The sequence below is a fragment of the Canis lupus genome, chromosome 33, assembly GCF_003254725.2.
Source record: "Canis lupus dingo isolate Sandy chromosome 33, ASM325472v2, whole genome shotgun sequence".
Classification (NCBI taxonomy): domain Eukaryota; kingdom Metazoa; phylum Chordata; class Mammalia; order Carnivora; family Canidae; genus Canis; species Canis lupus.
In genome coordinates this window covers 855,241-877,628 of record NC_064275.1, presented here as the reverse complement: position 1 = coordinate 877,628, position 22,388 = coordinate 855,241, and the positions used below count along the sequence as shown (strand labels likewise).

The window sequence follows — 22,388 nt, the reverse complement described above, 5'->3', positions numbered from 1 at the left end:
CATTACAACTTCCTTACAACTTCATTCCGACTTTCAAGTGACCTCAATTATTGGTACCACCAGTTACCTCTTCTTCTCTACTAAGACTGCTGCTGCCATATCCAACTGGTTTCCTTCTTCTCAATAATTACACTCTACTGCTCACATTCCTATGAGTTCTATAGCTATACTGACTTTTTAATTTTTTAAAAATATTTATCCTTTCCATTTCTAATGTGTCTTCTTATCCTTTTGGAGAAAATTCATGTCTGTATTCCTGCATCCAGAAACTTCTTGTTTCCCTCAAGAAGAAAGAAAAAAAATCACATTCATACATCCATCTCTTTAAAATATAAACGTGATCATCCACATCCCTGATATAAATTCAGTTAGTTCCACATTTCCCCAATGAATAAAACCAGGCTTCCTTAGCATGGTATCCATAGTTCTCAACACGGTCCAGCTCCACCGTCTGACATGGGATAAACTATGGTCATGAGGCACTTTCACACTGCTCTTTGTTCTTCACATCCCCTTACTGGAGTGAGTATGCATTCCCCATTTCCTCCACCTTTTTCTAACGCATGGTAGTCATCTGTTATAATTTACTTGGGCTTCATTTGTGTAGACCTTTTTTTCTCAGTTTTTCAGTTAGAATTTATCAGTGCATTTTCTGTGCCTCAAGATTATTTTATTTATTAAAGAATCCTACCAATTTTTATCTTCCAAGCACATGGCAGGATTGAAATTTACCCAACCTCTTGATGATAGTCAAAGCTATGTGATGTGATGTACTTTAACTCATATATGTAAATACAGAGATGTACTTCCAGGAAGTAACTTAAAAGCTGGTCCATAATTCCTTAGCTTCTCTTTGTCCTCCTTGGTGACCTGTCACATTCCAGTTTGTAGATCCTTCATCCACCTGGCTTCTATAATGAACATTATATCATGAGCAGGAAATAAACTTTTTATTTTAAGCAACTGAGATATTGGTCTTTTTGGTTAATACAGAATAACTAAGCTTATAAAAAATAATGCAGCTATTTATTATACCTCTTTTAAGTATCTACTATGTGCCACTTACTCTGCTGTTTCTGCAATGCTCCTGTAATATTTTATTGTTGTTGTTGGAACAAGAAGGAATTTCAGAAGCTCAGTATTTTACAGACTCAGATGAGGCTTCACTCCTTTGGAGACAGAATGTAAGCAAAAAGTTAAATTTCCTGATTTCTTGCTCTGTGTCCATTCTTCACCAATATATATCATAGGTAACAAAATATAAACTCGAAATACTTGTAAAAATAGTTTATAAAGTATTTCCATTGTTACTGTAGCAGTGGAAAGATCTGTGATATAGGCAGCTGAGAACAAGAGAAAACGTCCTCTCTGGATGGCACTGGTCTAGCCCCAGAGCATCTTAAGATTTCCTCAGCAGTGAGCAGAGAGAGGTGAGGGTGAAGGTTACAAACAATGGGACATATTGCTGTTTTGAAAAGCTGTTATTTGCTTCATGGTGATAAATATAGGAAGATAATTAAGTGTAAAGAATTCCTCAATGAACAAATATTTAGAAGCGTTTACCCTGTGCACTCTTCCAGGTGCTGCAAAATGATGATCAAGAGATTAGATTTCAACTCTTCTAGAACTCAAATTCTAGTGGGAGAAAAAGACATCGCAAAGAAATAAATACAACCAACTCAGTATTGTCCTACAGCATTAGAAGTGCCATGAAGACAAGGTGGTATTGTGAAAGCGAGTGGCTCATGGACTGTTTGATTGGGTGAATCTGCCTTAGGAAGTTAAAAATAACCTAAGACCTAAAGGGCTAGGAGGATGCAAATACCTGGAGACCTGGGGGAAGAGTCTCCCAGGTGTAGGTATAGGTATGCTGCAAATATCATAGGAAGAGAACAAACTCAGACTATGACAAGCTGGCCAGAGCCAACGTGGCTGAAACAAACTGGACCCATGGGAGGGTTGCAAGAGGTAAGATCAGGGTGGTAGACAAGATTGTGACCTCACAAGGATTTATGCTTGAGGCTATAGGCTTACGATACAGGTTTGTAGTTTATTCTGGGTAGACATAACATCATATAAGGGTTTTACTAATGGATAAACATGATCTGCTTGGAGTTTTTTTTTTAACAGCTATACCAAGACATAGTTTAGATATCGTATATTTCCCCCATTTAAAATATACACCTCCAGATGGATTTCCAGGGGAATGCTACCAGACATTTAAAGAAGAGTTAAAAACTATTCTTAAGCTGTTCCAAAAAACAGAAGTGGAAGGAAAATTTCCAAACTCATTCTATGAAGCCACCATTGCCTTGATTCCAAAACCAAAGACTCTACTAGAAAGAATTACAGACCAATATCCCTGATGAACATGGATGAAAAAATTCTCAATAAAATTCCAGCAAAATAAATCCAACAGTACATTAAAAGAATTATTCACCACGATCAAGTGGTATTTATTCCTGGGCCGCAGGGGTGGTTCGATATTCTCAAATCAATCAACATGATACACCGCACTCATAAAAGAAAGGATCAGAACCATATGATCCTCTCAGTAAATGCAGGAAAAGCATTTAACAAAATACAGCGTCCCTTCTTGATAAAAGCCCTCAACAAAGTAGAGATAGAGGGAACACATTTCGACATCATAAAGGCCGTATGGGAAAGACCCACCGCTAATAACATCCTCTCTCGGGAAAAACTGAGAGCCTTTCCCCTAAGGTCAGGAGCACGACAAGGATGTCCACTCCCATTACTACTCACTTGGCTCGGCTGGAAGTCCTAGCCTCAGCGGTCAATGAAAGAAATAAAAGGCATCCAAACTGGTAAGGAAGAGGTCAAAGTTTCACCATTTGCAGACATGAGACTCTATGTAGAAAACCCAAAAGAACTCTACTAAAAAGGGTCGGAGGGAGGTGTCAAGGCCCCGCGGCGGGGTGGGGGGGGGGTGTCCAGCCGCGGCTGGGAGCGAGGCCTGGCAGAGCTGCGCAGGAGAACCGGGCGGGAGGACCGGGCGGGAGGACCGGGTGGGAGGACGAGGTGGGAGGACCGGACGGGAGGACAGGGCGGGAGGACGAGGCTGGAGGATCGGGACGGGAGGACGGCGTGGGAGGACTGGGAGGGAGGACCGGGAGGGAGGACCAGGAGGGAGGACTGGGAGGGAGGACGCAGCAGGAGGACGGGGCGGGAGGATGAGGCGGGAGGACTGGGCGGGAGGACGCGGCGGGAGGACCGGGCGGGAGGACGGGGCGGGAGGATCGGGACGGGAGGACCGGGCGGGAGGACTGGGAGGGAGGACGAGACGGGAGGACGGGGCGGGAGGACCGGGCGGGAGGACGGGCGGGAGGACTGGGAGGGAGGACGGAGCAGGAGGACCGGGCGGGAGGACGGAGCGGGGCGGCCGCGGCGGGAGGACGGGGCGGGAGGACGAGACGGGGGGACGGAGCGGGAGGACCGGGCGGGAGGACCGGGGGGGAGGACTGGGAGGGAGGACGGAGCAGGAGGATCAGGCGGGAGGACGGAGCGGGGTGGCCGCGGCGGGAGGACGGGGCGGGAGGACCGGGCGGGAGGACGGGGCGGGGCGGCCGCAGCGTCGAGGCGGGTGCGCAGGGCAGCAACCCCTTTGTAAGAATTCAGCCGTGTTGTATCTCAGGGAGATTTTCGTTTACTTACGAGGCTATCGGAAGGTGAAACTCGGCTTTGTGAGGCTCTGCAGGCGCCGTCAGCAGGGAGGGAGGCCTGCAGTGTCCACGGGAGGCCGCAGTCTGTCGGGCGGCGCCGCGGGAACCCCAGGAGCACGGGACCTACAGGTGTTCACTTGAGAGGTGACCTGCACCCGTGTATCGCCTGCTGGCACTGCCGCCTTCTTCCTTATCCAGAGAAGTAATATCATCTGTACCTTTTTTCCCTGATCAAAACATACCCTTGGCTCATGATGCGGTGCAATCAGAGCTGTTGGTACAAGAAAAACCTAATTATATCAGGTTTTCCTAAGAATATTTTGCTCAAATCGTAGTTTACCTATAGGTTGTATTGAAAGTGTATTCTCAAAAAAATAAACAAATAAATAAGTGTATGTTTATTTTCAAATCTCATGGTTTTCCACAGCGTATTTTCATACTTGAAACATTATTTTCTGTATAACCAGGAGGGCTGCATGGATTCTAAGAGCCATTTGAAACAAAGTACAATCTGGCTTAAGATACTATTCGCAGAGAAATTCCTACTGTAAAACCCATATTGAAAAGCAAAAAGTTAAAATGGATTTTTCCCATGGCAAGTAGGTGCAAGAGGCCTCTTAAGTGTTTAGGGTTTGAATAAAATAACAGTATTCCATCAACAAGTTTCTTTTGTTAACAAGTTGTCTAACTTAAGAGTTTTCACTGAATTGAAATAAATTAGTGCATCATAGACTTACTAATTTAGTACCTCTCTATACGTACTATGGCTAATCATGTGTTTCAACAATTTTTAGTCATTTTCTTTACTTATTCAAATATCAATTTAAATAGTATTTACTATACCGATCATAGTAGCTTTTTTCTGTATACCTGGCTGCTCAGTAAACTACAATCATAGTGAAAATAAAAAAAGGAAAACAAGAAATTTATTGCATACTAAGTTCAAATAACCCCATGTGCACAGAACATCTTATCCTCAATATGTCTGTATTATAGTGTTGAGACAGTTTGTGGATGCACCTAAAAATTCCTAAAATTCTTCATGCCATTGTACCTCAAAATTCAAATCGATTCTAATAGAAGGGGTGTTTGAATAAAAAGTAAGTTTATTTAGAGTGTTCATTTGTACCGCCATATTCTGAGAGAGAAGTACTAATGTTGAAAAGATATAAGTCGTGTGTCTATAGTTTAGTATTTTTCTCTATTGTTAATCAAAAGAAAAACAGGAGAAAGTGATAAATATTAGCATATACATATTCTAAAAAGGCACCTGTTTTATAGATGAATTCAAGTCTCTTAACTGTGAATAACTGGCCTAAGACCAGAAAAGGCTTAATTTCAATCACTATCAACTTACTTAAGGCCAAAAAAAAAAAAAAAAAAAGTATTATTAATGTATTTTAGTTAATCAGAGTGGGATTCCTTTCACAAAGTGAACTTTATGGAAACAACAAGTCACTATTAGGGGGAAAAGTTAATGTTTTAACAAAACTATTCTAATTTTTATAATCATAGACTTTTTAAAAAGTTTTGTCAAATTCTACAGCTTATATTTTAAATACATTTTAAAAAAATTATTACTCAGGTAACACATGCTTCTGTTCAAAAAGGGATAAACAGTTGAGAAGATGTGCTTTTCCCCAAAAGAAGAGTTCGACTTGCAGAAGATTTGTGAGAATAATATGGAAAGTAATTGGTCTTGGATTAATTCCAAATGGTACAACATAGAACAGATTGACTTCTTCATTCATTATGGAAAACATCAAACCTCTTTTAGGCTAAATATAGATGGTATAGAACGTATGTACATATCATATGGTACACTTAGATTTTTGCAGAGTGGTATTTTATTATTTTGTGTCTGGAGATTAAAAAAAACACCAACCTGGGAAACAAACTGTTTCTCTTTATTTTTCACAAACTTCTGTGAAGTCCATATCTTTAATTCCTTACTCACACATCGTTGGAACAGTTGACCCCCGAGTATGGTAGATTAATGGCACAGCACCAAGCGGGCATCAAACAAATGTGGCACTTCTGAAGCTGCGGCACCAAACTGCAAATTGGAAGTACACCCCTGGTTGTACTGTCAACAAAGGAGGCCCTCGATGTGTGATTCCACTCATCATTCCTCTTAAGCCGTTATCAGACAGCTGAGATCAGACAACAATAAAAAAACATGTGCTTGATTGTTAGCATGTCAGACGTACATTATTAAAAACAGTAGGGACGAGGGGAGAGACGAGAGGAAAGGCATTGGCTTCTTTGTTCCTTGCGTGAGGGCTTGTTTGAGAAGAAAAGAAATCTAAGAGGCCCTGTCACGTAACTCCCTATCATGAAGGCCTTGCTTTTCCCTCTGTTCATTTGATAATGACATTTATGGTCTATTTTTTCTTTTTTTTTAACTTCATAATGAAAATGATTAAGAGCTTGTTTTAATTGCATGCCCATTCTTATCAATCCCAATTGAAAACTCATTTTTATCTGATTGAATCTCTCATCTTGAAAGATCTGTATGTAAATTACTGGGTTTGGATAAGAACTTTTCCAATCCCTAACCCCCCAAGTGTAGTAAAGGAGAAGAGTCAGGGATTGTCATTCAGATCTTGCAACTAAAAGTCAGCAATGATCATTTTATTTTCGTATATCATATTATACATGGTTTAACTAAAGTAAGGGCTTAAAGTGCAGAAGAAATAAACGAGAATGGATCAATATTTTATAGTTTCCTTTGAGACATTTCCTGAAGAGAATTTGGAATTTTTCCCCTAAAAAATTGCCACCATAGCATCAAATATATCCACAGGATAGCCACAAAATAGAATTTATAAGTTTATAAAACATAAATGAAATTTATTAAAAAGAACTTTCTTTCCAGACTCTCCGTAACTGCAGGAACAAATTAAAATTATATATATTGTAATATGGAAATCTGCTTTTTTTCCCCATTTCTCCAAATTTATTATTTTGGGCAATACTTTTCTTAAGTATTCTTAATCCTTTTTTGAAGTACATTATTTTTCACAATGACAATGTATATCTATTCAATAATGTATATAAATAGTTATTTTAAAAAACTACTTGTCTTATCTCTTGTTGAGAAGGAAACTCATAGTTTCATTTTCTTTTATTATGAATTATCATACTACTCTACCAATGTCATCAAAAAAGTGCTCTGTGAAAACCACAGATTGTTATCTTTAACTTATCTCTTTTGATCTACTTTCCCAAATAATGAATAATTGAGGCTTAAATATTGTATTTGTATTAAAATCCATTAAGTTGTTATATTTCAGAGTTCTTATAACTTCATTGAAATATAATTTCTTTACATTATAAAAGTTTAAAACATTCTGTGTCATATTCAAAGAGATTCACAGACTAACAAGAATAAAATTATAAATTCTTGTCATGATATTACTTAATTATAAAGGGAACTATAACTTCATTAAAATATTTCTAACCAAGTTTCAAAAGTAACGAACAACTGAAAACTCTAACTTTTTTTGCTAGCTACAATCTCAAATATTTATCTGAAAAGCCTAAATTCAGAATAGATGGAATTAAAGTTTTGATAAATCCTAAATATTTATTTGCAGATTTCAAAGTCATTATAGTAATAAAATTTCCTTTCTGGAATCTAAAAATTACCATGTGTATTGTGCCCATAATCACTTAAATACCATAATATCAACTGTATTCCAGTGTGCATTGGGAACAGATACAAATGTGTGCAATATTTATATTTAAATGTGGAAATATTTGCTTATGTATAGGGATAAGGGACAAATGCAAATATTTCCACATCTTTTCAGCATTTATTGTAAGGACATCCCGAAATACTTAGAACATATTATTTACTTTTTGAGTAGTAAGATTTATGTATATATTGTTGATTTGGAAATCTTTCAGCGTGAAAACAATTTATAGTTGTTGAAAGGACATTAACTGTTTTCAATTACTCAGTAACATTTTTACCAATCACAATAATTATAAATATTGTTTTTATCTAGAAATATTATCTGTTGAAGGATTTCTTTTTTTTTAAAGACTTTATGTATTTATTCATGAGACACACAGAGAAAGAGGCAGAGACACAGGCAGAGGCAGAGGGAGAAACAGGCTCCCTGTGGGGAGCCCAATGTGGGACTCGATCCCAGGACTTTGGGGTCACGCCCTAAGCTGAAGGCAGATGCTTAAGCACTGAGCCACTCAGGCATCCCTGAAGGATATATTTCTGAACATATTTCATCTGTCTGTCCTTTAATAATTTTTATGTAACAAAATCATTTCTATGTATAAATGTAGACTGTTTGCAAATATCTCAGAAATATAAAATGTACTTGGTAAAATGTACTTGGACAAAGTACATTGTCTCACTTTTAAAAGTGCTTTCTGATAATGAAGAAATTATAGGCTAACTTTTGAAAGGTAGAGAAATAAATAGCACTTGCTTTCCTGATTTAAGATTATTGATAGGTTGACGTGGGTCACACATCCTTGCCTTGTTACTGTACTTTGAAAACTCTTTGAGAATCACCACTGAGCAGTGCATTCAGCTGCAAGGAACTAAAATTGTGCATAAAGTGTCTTAGATCATAAGACATTTATCATTTTCCTAACCAGAAATCTAGAAATAAACAGTCTAAGGGTTACTTCAAAACCTTTATATTGTCATCAAAACTCTTTCTTCATACGGTGATTTGCAGAATTTTTTTCTTTATACAATTTTGCTTCAACACTAGGTATCATATCCATGTTTAAGGCAAAAAGAATGAGAAAGAGGCAATGCTGACTTTTGAGAAACTTTCAGCATGATTTTCTTGTATCTCAGTGTTCAGGAATGTGTCACATGGACACTCCTGACTCCAGGGAAGCCTGGAAAAGTAAACATCTGACAAAAAAGAAACACACATGGTTGGATATGTTGTTTCTCCAAACAGAAGTACGACTCAGTTTATTAAAAAAAAATACATAGAGGGAAAAGACTATTCATACCAAACATTATTTTTATTTAATTTTTAAATGTCTTTTATTTGATTAGACTGAGAAGCTGGAAAGAAGGTGTTTAGATTTTTTTTTAAGTGATCTTTTTACCCTATCAAGAGTAATCTTCTCTACCATCTTTGCTGACAGAGAAATATGGATTATTGATGAGTTCTTTGGGATAAAATTAAATTTTAAAGATATAAGTTGTAAGATATATCAATGGAAAGTTAATCATTATCTTTTAAATACAATATAGGTTTTATTTCTGAAAGCAAAAAGTTATTTCTTTCTTTTAAAGATTTATTTTATTTATTTACTTGAGAGAGAGAAAGAGAGGGTTGGGGTGGGGGGAGAGGCAACAGGAGAGGGAGAAGGACAATCTCAATCAGACTTCCGCTGAGCTCAGAGACAGTTGGGGGCTCGATCTCAGGACTCTAAGATCACGACCTGAGCCAACACTAATAGCCAGATGCTTAACCATGCAGGTGACCCACAAAAAGTTATTTCTAACACCTACCTAATATCCAAAATGCCTTTAAGACACCATAAGTTTTTGACACCATCCTTTCTTTGTAATTTACATTGTGTTGCACCTCTACAGGACATAGCAAGTAAAGGGTGGGCTGGGGGCTGGCATTCCTTAAATCAATCAAGCTCAGGGGTTTTTGTTTCTTGAAACAAACAATTTATTATATTATATTTATATTATAATTAAAGTTCATTTTAAATTAATAAACTAACTTTTAGTATTTCTCCTTCTATTGATTTTTTTTCCTTCAGGGAACTAATCTCAATAAGGTTTCTATTTAAGATCTCAGAAAATTGTAGCATAAACTTTTCCAAATGCGGCTTTTTTAACCCAGGCAGGAAGGATTACTTCTAAAACATTCTTTGCGTGTCCCACCCTTTTTAACTTCCACTATCCTGAGAAAGAAAATAATTGGTAATGAATGAGATGAAGAGTAAAAGAGAAGAGGATCATGGGAAACAAATCTATGTTTAATTCAGGGAGAGCTCCCTAATGACATCTCCCTAATAACTGAAAAAAAGAAAATATTCAATTGAATTTTTGATTTAAGGATTGATAGGTATAGGATGCATTCTAAGAGGCCACTTGCACTACTTTTTTCTCTATTCAAGGAGTTCCAATTGGAAAATCTTACTGTAATACAGTTACAAGGCTCCTTTAAATCATAAACACAGACACATACATGACAACAACGAAATTACAATGGTTGTCGGCCTTCAGTCTCAGGAATTTATTTTTGATTTCAAAGTAAATAATTCATCTCCATCTATTTCCTCTCATTCTGTCCTCAACGGAGATGAGGAACACCTGGACAAGTGCTCTATGTAATTACCCTTGATATTGCTGAAAGAGTTGTAGTACCTTTTATTCAAGTCGTCCAAAAGCAAAATTAACTTTTTTCTATTACCATTCTGCATACATCCTATTTCCTAAGCCTTTGCTATTTATTTTCAACTTTGGAGCTATCCCAACTCCATCCTATTGAGTAATGACTCTCAGAACCCAAGAGAATAAGCCAAGAGAATACCCAGAGGAAAATAAAATCCCATCAAAAGTTTCTGAGCCTTTTAAAATTTAGAAAGAGAAAAGGAAGTTCTTGACATATATAAGACAATTGAAAACATTAATCAGAACCATTCTTTTCCTCTCCTCCCTTATATTGATAATTTTAAAGGAAAATATGCTTTCACATGCTTCCTTTGAATTCTCCACCCTCCAAAGTATCAACAGCATGTTTAAAACAAAACAAAATGCAAAACCTAAGTAGATTAGTTTATTATCTTGTGGTATGTGTGCTCTGTCTCCCTCATACACACAGACACACACACACAATTTCTGTCCCTCCTCCTCCCTTCTTATACACAAGTTTCCAAATACTCAGAACTCTTCCCAAGTCAAGGGTACCCTCTTCCAAGATCTTGGGCTTGCTTTATTTGATATATTTTACCTTGTTCTTTATCATAACAATATTTAGTTTACTTTTTCTTCTCCTTTTTGTTTCTCTACTAGATTTCTATTCTGATATTCCTTAGGTTGTTGCAGGAAATATATTCTAGTTTTAGGTAAAAGCCAAAAAAATTACTATTGTTTATTATATTTCTGGTTTCTTGAGATATGGGGAAAAAATTCAATCAGTACAAAAAGAGTAAATTGGTATAGAAAAGCTGCATACTTAAAATGGCAGCTGAGCAGAGTCTATGTGTGTTCATCTTATTTCCTGCCACAACTAGCTTTTTATAATATATTTTACAGAAATACCTAAATCATGATTTTACATAGAAAATTATTTGCGAGCCTTAAAAATGTGATTATTTCCAGAATTGTCCATTACCCTTAGAGTATTTTTTTTCCTCAAAGTATATTATAAAGGTCAACTGAATTAAAATGTTGAGGTAGGTAGGTACTATTTAACATGCAGATTCTGGGACACATGCCAGATTCACTCAGTCAGAATATTTGTGCCAGGGCCCAGGGACGCCAATGTTCCAAGATCAACAGTTGGCTTTAAACTCATGTTAATATGAAAACCACTGATGTAGAAGCCATAGAACCCAAGAAAAAATACTCCCTGTAGTTCTCATTCTAACTCCAGACCCAGTGCCAAAATGTTTAAAGCAGATGCAATCAGTTTAAAATGAACATCAAGGGCAAATTTAAATAAAAAATAAAAATTGATGTAAATCATAAAAGATGAGCCTTTCCCCTCCTTTAGCTGGTTGGGAAGTCATCAGTGACTTTTCGTTTAGCACAGGTGGGGGATGTGATCTCTCTTTATCCCAAAGACAGTTCTTTGAGTCCATATCGTGTTACCACTTGTCACACGGCAAAATGGTGCCCTTAAGACGTTGAACTGAAGAGGGGAAGGCCCCAGCGTGTTACCTTCCGGGGGGGCCTGATGGAACTGAGGATGTTCGAATCCTAAATTCTCACAGTCTTCATCCTGCAACTCATACAAAGTTGTCACTTTGCTGCCAATGTCTGGCACCTGCAAAGATGATCCAGGAACGTCCGTGGACTTTTTTCACCATGTTGCAGTCGCTTGACCCCTTACCCCCTCACACCGAAGTGCCCCAGTGATGACACGGCCTTGTGTTTGGATCATGCTCGACCTCATTTTCCAAAATGCTATAATGTTCCTTGATCACTTTGAGATCCAGAGAAATATTATGAGGAAGGTTGGATACATTTTTAGGTCCACAGTTAATCGAGGGACAGATTGGAGCTCAAGAAGGTAAATAACCCATCAAAGTGTTTGGTGTATTTCAGACTCCAGATTAGCCCTCAGAGCTTTCAATTTAACCGGGATGCGTCCTCTCCACTCTATAAGGTAACGTACTGTAAAGGAACATGGTATTTGCCTACAGCTTATATATCTTTAAACAAAATAGACATAATTTTATTCCTTTAGTTCCTCTCCTTCACTAAAATATGAGCACTGACATAGCAGGTTTTGCCTCTGTTTTATTTCTTTAAATTTATTAGCTAAATCAGTGAATGGCAAATAGTGGGTGCTAAATAAATAAAGTTTGAATATAAATGCCCACCCTAAATAATTGTCTTTAATTTGTCTGACTCAAAGGAACTTTGACTTTTTTTTCCCCCTAAAACATACCTAGATTAATTTGAGACGGCTGGAGTATCTTCCTAATGGAAGTTCATAAAATACTATTTATTTATGGGTTTCTGTTCAATTGTTTCATTGTTGTTTTTCTGCTCAGGTTCAACATTAATTGTCAATGGAAAATGAACCAGATGACCTTCTAGGTGTGATGCAAGCTCTAACAAATGAAATCTTCATGACTTAAAGATTAACTGATGTCAAAATTTAGATATAAAAGTTGAACTGCAATTATTTCCAACAGAATCTGCAAACCCCACAGTTAGAAGCTAGAGAAGAAATGTGTGGGGGCAAAACATCTAATGAGGTCTGTAAGGTTGATATGCAAGAGAAATGTTTTAGTTTATTGGAAGATGTCTTATTTTTCTCATGCCAAAGTAAAGCCCAGTGATCTCTAATGACTCTCCATGTTTTGCTGTTATTGTTGTTGTTTTTGGTCTCTTGCATTTCATACTGTGTTTGCAAACAATTACATCAGCCCGTGGGGAAATAGTTTAGAGACCTAACAGCCTTCTCTGAGCCAAAGCCATTTGTGCACAGAACAAATAAACAACAATCAAATGAATATCAACATGTAGGAATATAGCATAGATGGAAGATAAATCTAAAACCACTAGTGCAAACTGCCAGTCCAGTCAATACATATGGCAAACATATACATCAAGTGTACTGTCTGTCATGCACATGCATTGCTTTTGCAGTTTCTATTTCCCCTTTTATTATGGAAAGTATATATTATTGTGACTAAACACTTCTACTTGGGGAATACAATGGTTTCCAGGTCAATGAAAATGTGAATTTGAATTATTAATCCACCAATTAAGGGTGGAGTAATTTAACCCTGCTTTGACCTTTATCCCTTCAGGTGAATTGATATATTAGAACTGTATATTTTGAGGGAAAAATACTATGGTAAAAAGTACATCTGTATAATACTGTGCTCAATCTAACAATAGTATTCTTAATGTGTTAATTTGAAACAGTGTGTAAGGATGTGGGTACATTGTGTTCTTGTATGTGTGGTGTGATCTTTCAAAAAATGGGATGCTTGGGTGGCTCAATGGGGCGGCTGGGTGGTTCAGTGGTTGAGCATCTGCCTTCAGCTCAGGTCGTGACTCTGGAGTCCTGGGATGGAGTCCCACGTCGGGCTCCCCACAGGGAGCCTGCTTCTTCCTCTTCCTGTGTCTCTGCCTCTCTCTGTGTCTCTCATGAATAAATAAATAAAATCTTTTAATTTTTTTTAAAGAAATGGCTTGCCTTTTCTACCAAAGCATTAGGCTCCCTTTATATTACATGAACATAAACTTCAAGCGTAAATACATTGAGGAACAGTGTCATTAAAGCCAGAAAGAAAGTTTCTAAAGATTCACTTATAGATTCTCATTTGTAAATTCTAATAGGACACCTTTCTTAATAGGATTTTCAGAAAATGACAAGGGCTGAGAATTTCCTATGCTTTCTTGACCCTATGTTTCAGTAAGAGCTGAATGTGTGCGTGTGTGTGCATGTGTATGTGTGGTGTGTGAAAAGTCTTCTGCTTACCCCAAGTGTGTAAAGACCTAGAGCTGTGAAACATGATCTTTCAACCACCATGCATGTCTTTGGATAAAGGAGGAACTGGTATACCTACAGGAACCAGGCATTTTTCATAAATATATGAGTTAAGATAGCACAGCAGGTGCATTAGGCTTTGCGCTAATCTATCTGTATGTGTCTATACAGCACTATACCTAGTCTATATCTATGTCTAGACCCACATCTTCTTTTTTTTTTTTAAGATGATATTTATTTGAGACAGAGAGAGAGAGACAGCAGAGCAGAGAGGAGGGGTAGAGGGGGAAACAGACTTCTTGAGGAGCAGGGAACTGAACGTGGGGCTTGATCCCAGGACCCAGAGATCATGACCTGAGCCGAAGGCAGACACTTTACTGACTGAGCCACCCAGGAGACCCCTTTCTTTTTTTTCAGACCCACATCTATATCTATATTTATATGTAGACCTATAGAAACATCTCTAGGTCTACATGCACCTATCTATCCTCTATCTCTACCGTCTATCCACCCATCATCAGGCCTCTTCAGCCTGAGGATCACACAGAAGCCACTCAAGCCACAGTCACAAAGCTACTTTGCTGCAGAGTTAATAGCCACCCCCCCCAAAAAAAACCCAAAGGTACTTTTTCCAGTGTGTCACAAGTGTACCAAAAAGATACAAATCAGGCTTTTAAAACGCTTGAAATAGACTCAGTTTCCTTGTATTTAAGAGCACTGAAACAAAACTTACGCTGGCTGATTTTTATTGTTGTTAATTCTGTACTGAATGACCAGATAATTGAGGCACAATTTATTTAATATGAGTAACAGTGTGACAATCTCCATTACACAATATTTACACAATATTGTGAATTAAAGAATTTTGCTGACAACGTGGAGAGCAAACAGTAGTATAAACAATACTTGGTTGAACAACATCAAGATAATCAATCATTTTAACTGAGTTTTCTGTTAAATGGCTGTTTTTTCTCCACAGTATAGCCCTTGAAACGAGGAACTAGAGGCCATGTGCTACAGGGTGGAGGTGGTTTTAGGGATCTACGGATCTTTCCTAAGGAGGAGCCAACTCCTATTAAGTCATGAGGCCCAGCCAGCGGTTGACGGAGGCACAGGAGCACATATATTTTAGGTAGTAAAATTTGACATATTAAAGAGGGAAAGATGCTTTTACAGAAATCCTTAAAATAACATGGAAGAAATAAGTATTGAGGACAAAGAGAGTGTTGATGGAGTATTTTGACTGAAGTTCTTTCAGAGTATAAGAGAAGGTTTCTTTATTGTAGCCAAAAGAAGAGACGACCGCGATGCGTCTATGACCGAGCAGTAAATTCGGATGGAGAGGTCCTCATTGGTTGAGCTGGCTGTGTGTGTGCCACTGAAGCACTTCGTGAATTATCTTCTGATTTCCCTCAATAGGATCGTAAGCCGAAGTTTTCAAATGAACACCAGGAAATTGGTTTGAAGAAAAACTGAGACACGATGTTATTATTTTTGAAGGTTTTTTTTCTTCCATCGGTTTTTTTTTTCTTTGAATATTTTTCCTATAGGGTCTGAAATGCCTTGACAGTTGTAAAAACAGTTGATTATTGACCCCATGTCTTATACTGTTGTTTATACAACAGAATAGTTAGCATTCAGAGTAAGTTTGTTCTGATAATCTCTCAACCGAGTTCCTAAGACAAACCGAGTTCCTCAGCCCCTGGGAACTCGCAGCAGCGTCATACAGATAGAGGAGGGGCCCGTCCATGCCCGGGGACGTGCTCCCGCACACCAGGCCCTGACGTGCCATCAGACGGTACCTTGGATGCTTTCACGTGTATTTTAAACTTCTTGGCCTTTCAGGAAGATAAAATTACAGAATTTGGGGATCTCAAGTACATTAATGTTCCATTCCACTGTCCCCAGCATTTTCACAATTTATTTACTTTTTTCTTTCAATAGTCTAATCCTCACAGCTAGAAATGATCCATGGCTTATTCATTTATATGATAAAGCCGTATACTCCCCCACCCAAAATTATTCATTGTTATTGGTAGAATGTAGAGTAATGTACTTTAAACACTATAAAGTGCTATATAAATAAAGATGTGGTGAATTCCAGGGGAACGAAAGAGGAAAGTGGAAATAAATTCCAGAGCGAATTCATAAAGATGATATATGATTTGAATTAATACCTTTTATAAAGAATTTAAATACATGTGTGTTTTTAAATCCTGTACATCTATATTCAGACAATATATTCTCTCTCTTCTGAGCCACTGATTTTTCAATAAAAAGGCATTTCCCCTCAGGGGACAATAGAGAAATTTTATCCTCTGAATAAAACTATTAGGAATTAATATAATACAGAGGGGAAGACCAGCTACTTGTGGAAACTTTCCAGACATTAGCCTAGAATTTAGAGTGATTGATAGATATTTCTGCAGAAGCCACATATGAAACCTTAGGATATACAAGCATCTAAGGTGAGATCATTCCATCATCTCTAACGTGAGGGCACTGGATTAGAGGGTGACCCCCCAGAATTGTATCCTCACACTGACACCAAGTGCAAAGAGAGAGGAACACAGGTGGGGCTTAGCGATGGAATGCAGGAGGCAGAGGCCCATCTGAGGCAAGCGCTAAGGGCAGCGTGTGCAGTGTGTGCGCTACAGTGTGTGCAGTGTGTGTTGCAGTGTGCACAGTGTTGTGTGCATGCTGCAGTGTGCGTGCTGCAGTGTGTGCAGTGTGCATGCTGCAGTGTGCAGTGTTGTGTGCTGCAGTGTGCAATATTGTGTGCTGCATTGTGCACAGCGTTGTGTGCTGCAGTGTGTGCAGTGTGCACCCAGCTTGCAGGTGTGAGAGGTGAAGAGCATGTGCTCCAGGCTGAAGGCAACCGGGTGAGGGCAACAGGCCGCGTGAAATGAGACGGGTGAGCCACGGCCAAGTGGGCCCCAGAGAGGAAGCAGCAGGACCACGCTGGCTGCACAGCACGTTGTGTAATCGTTGGCACGCGCATTGTTTGTGACCCGTGTGAGAGTGCGCCCACTTGGGGAAGCCCTGGACTTACCCAACAGGCAGATTTTGTGGCTTCTGGGTTGGGGTTTGGCTGAGACAAGTGTTACAGGCGCCTGTGGTACAGGGTTACACAGACTCACCCTTTTGCGTTTCCAGTTATAGCAGAGCACCCCAGAATAACACGAGTGCTGAGCCGTGGCTCTATGGTTGATGTTTCTTTGCTACTAAATCCTGTGACTGTTTTTCCTCCCATTTAAACTTTTGTAAGCTACTTAATAGTGTTCTGCAACCACGCCAACTCTTTTGACCCACCGTGGCATGTGGGAATAATTTATACAAAGATAACGCATCATTTCTTGCTAATAAATGTGTGAGGACTTTCTTAAAAAATAAACCACAGATCTATCTCTGAAGACGTCTTTGAAAATTTGTTGACGCTCTAGGAAGCCGCCGTCAGATTTTGATGCAGTGAGCAGACTTCAGTTTCGATAAGGACATTACAACTCGTAAACATTATGACTAGCTCCCATTTGCGAGACTCTTTATAAATACTCTAATAGTGGCCAAATAAGCCCAACGGATTGATTTTATACGTACTGTTGTACTAAATACTGCCGCCTTCCATCCATCTATGATAATATTGTAAACCTGAGATTTATAACCATTTGTGTTAAGTGATAACGTGTGGCAGGATGCCCCCCACCCGCCCCATGTACTTAACATTAATTATTTCATTCAATTATGAGAATATTTTGCACAGGGACTGTAACATTATTATTCCAATTTTGCAGAAACGGCAACTGAGTTTTTAAGATGTTATGTAGCTTGCCCAAGGCCACAATGCTAAGGAGCTTCACCTGTGGGATTGAAGACTTTAGAATTTGAAGTCAGACCCTGATACTTTGTCTTCTGTAAATGCCATTCCCCTAGATTCTCATATTCACCGAGCTCTACTACTGAATTACTTTAAAAAAAAATTAAAAGCAGTACTTTCTTGTTTGACTGTAATGATGGGTATGGTATCTCAACAGAGGCCTTTCCACGCTGCCGACAGTAGAACCCTCTGGATAGCAGAGGGGAAGCGCTGCTAATTTCGATGAAGCCGACCTGAGGCTGTGACCCTGCTACCTGAGGTCAGTATCTGAGCAGCCTCCAGTGGGAAGAATAACAGGTGGGAACCCTGGGGGGCCAGCTTATATTATTGGAGCAGAATATCATAGAAGAGCAGCTAACCTCTGCTAAATACACATTAAATAACTTTGAGCCCCTCATAATGAGCCCCGCTGGGTTGCTCACCTCGCTCAGTCACTTCTCCCCTCCTGCCTCTGCTCCACAGCACCCTGCGGACTGTCACGGAGCTTCCACATCTTCATGCCTCTCATCTGTAGTGTCCCCTCTGTCTGTGAGCCTTCTTCTCTTCCGTTGTAAGTCTCATCATTTGTTATGATAGCTCAAATGGCATTTTCTCGTAAGAATTGAGAGACCTCCCTGAATCATGATGCCATTATCCTTTATTCATACTTCTTTTCTTGGGCTTTCCACCTTGCACTCTCTCCTATTGACCACTAGTGCCTTCAAGTAGGGGAAAGTATTATGGTATCTAGTGCTTGATGTTCCAGTGTGAGCTAGGCTAGTATATAATGGCAGGCCCTGTGTGAGAAGTGGAAAGACCTTTTGAGCCTCATCTCAGTTTCCTGGAGAATGGGTACATGAGATGTAAGAGAATATAAACCAGGACACTGTGGGGAGAGGTGATTTGTCATGGGCTCTGTGTCCTGCGGGTCCCTGCTGGGTGTACCAAGAATGTAAGACTATGCTGTCTCTTGCTTGGGCCAATTTTCAGGATGTCATTTGCAGCGAAGGATGAAGAGTGAAAGCAGGTATGCTTGCCCCTCATGATAAGATAATCAAGTCTCCAAGTTTAGTATCCTCAGTCATGGCACAAATCTATTGTGTATCCGGTATTCATACGGGTCCTCTGCACCCCCTTTCTGGAGCCTGGAGGGAGGGATGGCAAGGAGAGCTGACACATGGAGCTCATGTGGCCTGCTGTGCTGTGAGTAATGAAGTTCTTTGGCTGTGACCTAGGAGTCCCATGTCTTGTGCCAATAACCATGAAACAGAAATAGCCTAACTTATTAGATCACAAGCAACTAAAATCCAAGAATTTTCACAGCTCTTGATAGATTTCAGTGAATGTATATAACTTGATTCTTTCCTAATTCCTCAACAAAATAAACCTAAGTTATCTTATTTGGCTTCCCCCACAAGCAGGCCTTAAATCAAGGATGTGAGCGCCAGTAGCTTATTTGCGATTAGCAGAAAACACTGTTAAGTGAATAAAGAAATGAGACAAAAAAAAAAAAAAAAAAGAACAATCAACAAAGGGTAGTTACATAAAGCCAGTGGTCACTGTGGGTGATGGTGCTTAAACCCACTGGAAAAACACTGGAAGTCAGTGTAAAGCACATGCTTCAGCGTTTTCCCATCTAAGAGAGAGGGTGATGGGATATTTATATACCAATTCCCATCAGTCACCAGTTGGAAACTACTCTTAACGGGTGTTAAGTACTTGGCATTTCCAGGATGTCAGGCGTGTGGGGGGAATGGTCTCTGGATTTGGAGAACGGCATCAGGCATTGAAAAATACAGATACTGGAGTTGGCGTCAACTTGTGTCCACTGAAATTATGAGGCTAAAGGGATGTGGCTGGGCAGCAAAATATCAAATAAGTGCTAAAAATGGCCCTCCTGGAATGAAGAAATCACAAGTTAGAGGAGCTCATGGTCATGAGTTTTTAGCCATCGGTGCCAACAGATAAAAGAACAGGGCATGGAAGCACAGGTTCTGTCTACTAACAGCATATTCTGCTTTGTTTCATATGCGTATTCTGAATTACTTGTATTTTTCTGACTGCCATGTTATCCTTACATAATATCCTAGTATTGAGGTCTTCTGTGTCATTGTGACCCACCACAACCTGCCCAATACATGTTTGTTGAAAGAAAAAATTGAGTGATAAAAGTGTACATGGTGAGCATGCTGAAAATGCATAGCCAAAAAGATCATTGGTTGACAAAGACTAAGTAGAAAGTTTCAAATATACTTTTTTATGGTATAAAGGTACATCATGGAGAGAACAACCTTGCATAATCCAATTTAATATGTGATTAAATTGGTTGGTTTGGCTCATACCTTTCCCTAACACGAAGAATACTGGCCAGCTGAAATGGATGCTGGGAAACTCCTGGGGCATCACGTTATCCCCAAGGAGGACAACTCACTTGTGAATAATCAGGAATTGGCTATGCAGGAAAACCTTACCATTGCCAGGCTTTCCATTCAGAAATAAACAGAAGTTACTGAATGTCTAAGGAACAGCGGTGGAACTAGCATGAAGAATACCTACCATATGCTGAGAAACAGGCCATACAATTCACGTGAATTCGCATTGACCTCTTCCCCCCAGCGGTTCTTAGAGGTTTCTGTTTTCCATGGTGGAGAAAACTGGGAAGTCTAAGTATACATTTCCAGAAGCTCAGACTAAAGTTCAGGTTCGTCTGAGTAAAGTGCATGCAATTTCTACACCACCCTTGACTCTCTGTGAATCCCTAGGTCATGCTGGGTCCAAATCAAATCTTTTTGATTCCAAATCAAACATTCCAAATCAAATATTTTCTTCTAACATACATAACACACACACACACACACACACACACACACACACACACACACAAGTAATAAAATATAAGAGCCCATTTTGGTGATGTTTGACTGCGGACAACTTTCAAGTCCCAGCAGTTCCCTTTCCCCTGCGCACATATAGGCAAGCTGTCAGAAAGTCGAGGTGCTCCCTCCTTTGGTACGCATGGAAAGTTCAGACCTTCCAAGTCCCAGCCTTTATGGAGAAACTCCCTTACTGGCTCCGCTCCTAACTCCCCGTAAACATCTCAAAGCTAGTCTCCCCTCCCCACTCTCCTGGCACATGTTTGGACCTGTTAGGCCCAATCCTGCTCTCCCTAGAAAGTCCTATTGTATAGTAACGCATTGTTAGTCTTGACATCTGAACCAAATATTGGGTAGAGGGCCCATTTCTTTATTATGAATGTTGACAACTCTTGGCACAGGGAAGAGAGAGATTGGATAATGGCCACCATCACCAGGGAGCTTCCTTTGCTTACATTGGCCCAATAATACATCGTGCTTGCTGGCCATCTTGTGTTTTGAACTGTGCTGCTTTTGTGCTGCAACTGCTAAGTCCTACCTGATGCAACCAATCTGAGTTTCAAGTTTCAATTATTAGCATTGAAAGATAGAAGTATGTGACTGGGGCTCTCTTTATATAATAATTAAAGAAAGAGAGCTGATTGGCTTTGGTGTCTCTGTAGTACAGGCCCTGAAATAACTTTTAGCATCTGCTGAAATGCACCCCTTGGCAAACTTTCGTGACCATAATCAATACCGGAGCTCAAATTACAGTTCGACCTGGAATCCTACTACATTTAGTCGTGGTGTTCCCCATAACCTTAGAGATTTTCCTGAATATAAAACAGAGGACAAAAAGACATGTCTTAACCATGGGACTATTGCTTTGCCAACATTCCCCAGAGCCATAGCGACCATTGTCCTAAAATATCCCATAGTGGGCAGAGGGGGTCTTAGTCGACGAATAAAAAAATGAAATTAATTAATTTTTCGACATTTATAAATGGCTTGACAAAATGGGAGTCCATGGTCCTTTTCTTCCCTAGTTAAAACAGTTAATACAGACCAATGTAAGTTAAAACAGGGCCTTCACAGATTGAAACCCATTATGGAAGACCTAATGAGGCAAAGGATGATTATTCCCACTGCTTCTCTATTTAACAGCCCAATTTGATCTATTCTTAAACTTGGAAAGAATGGATGGTGCCTTTTGGTGCATTCCCCCAACTTAATGCCCTGGTCCCATTCATTAAGGCTCATACCCAATATTATTAAAATATTATTCAAATTACTGTCTCCATCCAATTAGCAACTGGTAATAGATTTGGCTAATATTTTCTGATCTGTTTCTATTTCAACAGCCTCTCCAGCTGCAGTTGGTTTTCGCCTCTGAAGAGACCAATACACCATTATCTGGCTGCACAAGGAGTGCTGCAGCAGTCCCACCGTCACACGTGACCCCTGCAGGCAAGTTCTTACTTACATTTGACGCTCTCTGGCAGCACAGGTATGATATTGTTTGGATGACATCACTTTCCAAGGAGGCCTGCTTGACATTTTCACTCAGGCCATACAAATGCTTAACAAAAGAGCTCACAAAAAAAGACTGAGCTGTTGTACCACAAATAGTACATGGCTGCACAATTTCAGTTAAATTCCTGAAAATGATTAGGTAAACTGAGGCCACTCTGGCATTGTCAAGAAACAACTGTTGATTTGCTCATCACCCATAATTTAAACAAGCCAAACATCTTTTAGGCCTTTTTGAATTCTGAAGGCAACATTTTCTTAAATTAGAAATTTACCTTAATAAGCC

General features: G+C 39.3%; 1 long non-coding RNA gene across 3 annotated transcripts; it reads left to right on the top strand.

Moving 5' to 3' along the window:
* Positions 1 to 2,666: 2,666 nt before the first annotated feature.
* Positions 2,667 to 22,041, top strand: LOC112641432 (uncharacterized). 3 transcript variants are annotated; one of them, XR_004811627.1, is made up of 7 exons: positions 2,667 to 2,825; positions 12,417 to 12,623; positions 14,847 to 14,999; positions 15,154 to 15,290; positions 17,899 to 18,000; positions 18,204 to 18,291; positions 21,934 to 22,040. It is a non-coding gene; the product is annotated as an uncharacterized LOC112641432 (long non-coding RNA). The 3 variants fall into 3 exon arrangements; XR_004811630.1 differs by lacking the exon at positions 18,204 to 18,291 and having other exon boundaries at positions 21,934 to 22,041; XR_004811628.1 differs by lacking the exon at positions 14,847 to 14,999.
* The last annotated feature ends 347 nt before the right edge of the window (positions 22,042 to 22,388 follow it).